Source organism: Mesocricetus auratus, unplaced genomic scaffold, assembly GCF_017639785.1.
Source record: "Mesocricetus auratus isolate SY011 unplaced genomic scaffold, BCM_Maur_2.0 Super-Scaffold_100007, whole genome shotgun sequence".
Classification (NCBI taxonomy): Eukaryota; Metazoa; Chordata; class Mammalia; order Rodentia; family Cricetidae; genus Mesocricetus; species Mesocricetus auratus.
This window is the reverse complement of record NW_024429191.1, coordinates 51,084,386-51,088,875: the sequence shown is the minus strand read 5'-3', so window position 1 is coordinate 51,088,875 and position 4,490 is coordinate 51,084,386.

The following is a 4,490-nucleotide window of genomic DNA, read 5'->3' as shown; positions in this document are numbered from 1 at the left end:
CTGTGCACCCCTGTCTTTGACAGGAATAGTCACAGCTAGAGACAATGAAGAATTCCGGTGCAGCAGAGTCAGAGAGGCAAACCTTACCTGAGGCAGGCGGACGGGAGCAATAATATGTGTAGATAGCATAATACATGCTGATAAAGCCCCATCTGTTACACAATCTATTTACATAATCCGATAGTGAATTCTGCCCTGACTGATAGCGCTGTATTAATAATCACCCCCCATTTATGTATTGTTTCTTCAGTAACTTATCATCTACAACTGTGTTTGAGTTTCTGCATGCTAGAATTCATAATAAATGTGTGTGTGCATGTGTGTGTGCGCGTGTGTGTGTTGGGACGGGAGTGGGAGAACTGTAATGTCAAAGCACCTGTAAGTGCTGGTTCCAGCACCCTATGCTGCCAGGCACTTACTTCCCAGGAGTGCAGAGTGGAAAGCCAATGCTGCTAAGAGTTTTAGATTTCTACCCAGCACCAGATAACAGGACTTGCCTAGGGCCAATTTTAAGTCTGGACCTTAAACAAATGCAAAACACAGGCCCACCTGCAGAAAAACACAAAGGGGTAAAACTGTGGTGTCCTGTCTACAGGCAGGGAAGAAGGGTCCTGGCAGAGCCAGTGGGACATGAATAATGTATGCTCTCTCCCTACCATTCTTCAGCTTGGGGCTTTTGCTTCTCCCCCTGCCTCCCCAATAGTCTCTTTTCTTGAAAAACTTACTCATCACCTCTTGATACCTCCTCTTTAAAAACTTATCTACCAGCACCACCCACTCTGTAAGATGGAAGTCCTGAAAAAGTGGCAGATGAAGATGGTTCGCCTATTACTGAATGCTGGCTGCCTAAGTAGGATGACCTGAGTTTGATCCTTGGACCCCACATGAAGGTAGGAAAGAACTGCTTCCACATGGTCGCTATAGTGTGTGTGGCATATGCCATAATAATAAAAAAATAAGTGTTTTACACTTGGTTATGTCATGTGTGTAAGTGTTTTACCTGCACTTATATGGTGCTCACAAAGATCAGAAGAGGATGCCAGCTTCCCTGGGACTAGAGTTCTAGTTTGCAAGCCACTTTGTAGGTTCTGGGAAGCTAATCTGGGTCCTTTGGAAGAGCAGCAAGTGCTTTTAACTGCTGAACCATCTCTCCAGCCCCACAAACAATTATATATATAATTAAAAACCTGATAAAGTTCTCTGTGGGGATTTTCTTCCTTCCTTTTCCCCTTTTCTTTCTTCTTTTTTTTTCTTTTGGTTTTTTGAGACAAGGTTTCTTTGTGGCTTTGGAGGCTGTCCTGGAACTAGCTCTTGTAGACAAGGCTGGTCTCAAACTCACAGAGATCCCCCTACCTCTACCTTCTGAGTGCTGGTATTAAAGGTGTGCACCACCACCCGGCTCCTTTTCCCTTTCTTCCTCCCTTCTTTTCTCCTTCCTTCTTTCCTTCCTTTCTTCCTTCCTTCCAGCTGTCCTTAAACTCTTAGAATGACACCCACATTTGGCCAGTTCCACAGACTCAGTAGGTTGTTGCCTGGATCTTTGGAATACACTGAGGAGCAACGTGTACATGTGGCTTCTAGTGTCTACAGCTCACTCTAGTGAGAGCAGCATGAAGAAACCCACTGATGAGAAAGTGCTTTCAGCCTGGTCTATGAGGTAGGGGCCTGTCTTGTCTGCGATCCTCACACCCTGGGATCTCAGGGTTGACATTAAGGGAATCTTCCTGCTTCTTCAGGGGCTCCTGGGTGCCACCACCCTTCTTTATAGCATCTGCCCTGAGGGGAAGGCCATGGATGCCCACATAACTGGGGAGGTGGCCCTCACCATGGGAATTGGGACAGGCATGGTTCTACCCTTCCTGGGGAGAAGGTGGGCACACACAGTAAATAAGGAAGGAGAAAGAAAGACACAGAATAGAATGAACTGCACTGTGTCCTCAACTCCAGGCAGAACTAGGGCAGTCTGAAGTGAGGAAGTGAGGATGAGAACAAGGCGGCTACTCTCAGAGCTGTCCTAGGCATCCCAAGGAGCAACTCAGTCTGGGGTGTTCTGTGACTGGAGGTGGTCCCAACAGGCATGGATGGCAATTGAGGGACTTGGAAGTGTAGGAACTAGGAAGGAGGGGCTGACAAGGGCTAAAAGTCAACCTGGAGACTCCTCTGGAAGGAAGGGAGCTGCCAGTGGCCCATGTGCTCGTGATATGGTCACAGGGGGAGATGAGAAATAGGACTGTGGAAACCTGGAGGTGAGAACATGAGCCGGGAGCTTGGGGAGACTTGGGGAAAGGGTACCAGGCCTAGACATGCTTCTTAGTCCTTGTTTATCTCATCCTCTTGGCTGTGGCCCATAGCCCCGGCTGCGAAGACCACTGTGAGTCGCCATGCACCTGCCAGATGGCTCTCTGCCTCTTGGTGGGTACACTTCTGCTAACAGTGCACTGGAGTCCATCCCAGAGTGACAGAGGCCTATCATGTGATCAGGTCATCCTCTTGTCCGTGGCTCACTGTGCTGTTCACGGAGTTGCCACTGGAGAGTTGAGCAGAAGCTGCGCCCAAGTCCAGATGGTGTGGTCATGTCCAACTCTACCAGCCTTTACAGCCAAGACCAGAAAGAAAATGAGCTGGACCAAGTCTACTTTCCTTGTAGTCACGCTGGCTCCCAGTTCTTGCTTATCATTCCAAAGACCTGAATACCATTTCTCCAGGACTGATATTCAGGCCTGGGGTCTGGCCAGCCAAGGAATCATCCCGACACCAGATTCCCTTGGCCACCTGCTTGTAACTCTGCCATTGGACCACACCTGGGCCTGAGCGTGGGCTGGGCCCTGTGCCTTTTCTCTGAATTTTAATAGTTTTCTGGGCTAGAGAGCGGCCAGCCACTATGATGGCCGAAGCATTGAACTCAGAGAAGGAAGCTCTTACCCAGGCACTCTCCCACTAGAAGCTGGAGGCCTAGGAGACACTGCTGGCTCAGGCTCCTCCCTCCACCAGGCAGCGAGGTCAGCTGCTACAAATTGCTAGTTATTTCTTTCTTCAATTAAGGACAATTCTTCTGATGCAGGAAGTTAACTCCCACCAGTTAATCTAATGGCCTTGAGTTCCGATGTGTTTGCCCTGTCTGAAGGCAGGGCCTTGGCAGTCACTCCAGGTCTGTGCATAGAAGCCGCATGAGAGGCCAGGCCATGCAAGCCCTGCTGGGCTCCACACCACCCCCAGGGAAGCTTCTCACTGGCTGGAGATTCAGGGAAGGCTTAAAGGGAGTCAGGAAGTCTGCTTTCTCACCTGGTCAGTCTGGTCCATTGTCATTCTGTGTGTGGAATAGAATGGGGAGGGTAGACTGTGAGGTGACTTTGCAAGTCCCCATCTGCTTGGCACCTCACCTGTATGATCCACCCCTGCCCAAGGGTCGCTGGTCTGGAGTTTGGGATGGCCAGACTCAGACCGAAGAGGGTCTTAGGGGCGCCTGTGGAGTATCACCTGTAAGCAGGTGTGCTTTCCTGGGTCTGTGTGTATGTGAATGTTCACACAGGTATTCATATACACGAGTACTTATGTACATGCATGTGTACACGCGCTCGTGCAGGACCTTAGGCTTGCAACACACACACACACACACACACACACACACACACACACACACACACACACCCTCACTGTGCCAGGAAACAGGGCTGCTTGCGGTTACTATTCCTGCTGTGAGCCAAGACCTGGGGTGGTGCTTAAGCCCAGCTGTGTCCCTTCTGTAACTGGTTTATTATGACTTCCGTAATCAGTGATGTCCACTGTCACCACTCATGTACCCACAGACCAGGTGGCCAAATCGAGACATTGTACAAGCTGCTAGGCCTCTGCAACTCCCACAGCGGCAGGGGAGTGTGAGGACAAGGAGACCCACAGGGATAGAGCACAGGCCTGAAAAGGAATTCTCTAGGACTATGAGCAGTGTGAATTTCTTAGTCTGTTTCCTCTGTGTAATCTGGGGATGGCACAATATCCCTCAGAAGGTACATCGGGAATTAACTAAAGTTCCCACAGAAAGCCACACAAAGACTGCTCATTCAGTAATATTCACAGCAGTTCCAGTATGGGGGAGCACTCCATGGTGAGGGGTGGCTTGGGGGTATCCACACCCTCCCTGCTAGTAGCCAGTGGCATGCACTGGTGAACAGCTTTGAATTCATGACTTTGGGGCTTCTGAACTTCCATGTCTACAGGAGTCTGTGTTGCTGTTTGAGACTGGAGTCCTTGGGACTAAAGGGTTTCTTGTGAGGTGGGACTTTCATAGCTAAAACTGGGACAACCCCTGTCAAGGTGTAATGGCAGAGAGGATCCTAGGAAACCCTGGTTTGGTGGATGAGGCATCAGAAGGCAGACAGAAGCCCATGAGTAGGTGGTACAGGATTCAGACTTCTACTCAGGTGAAGAACATTTTTGCTGTTGTTCTGTGCAAAAGTTTCAGAAAACCTCTTGCTGGAGGTACTGAGCCCACT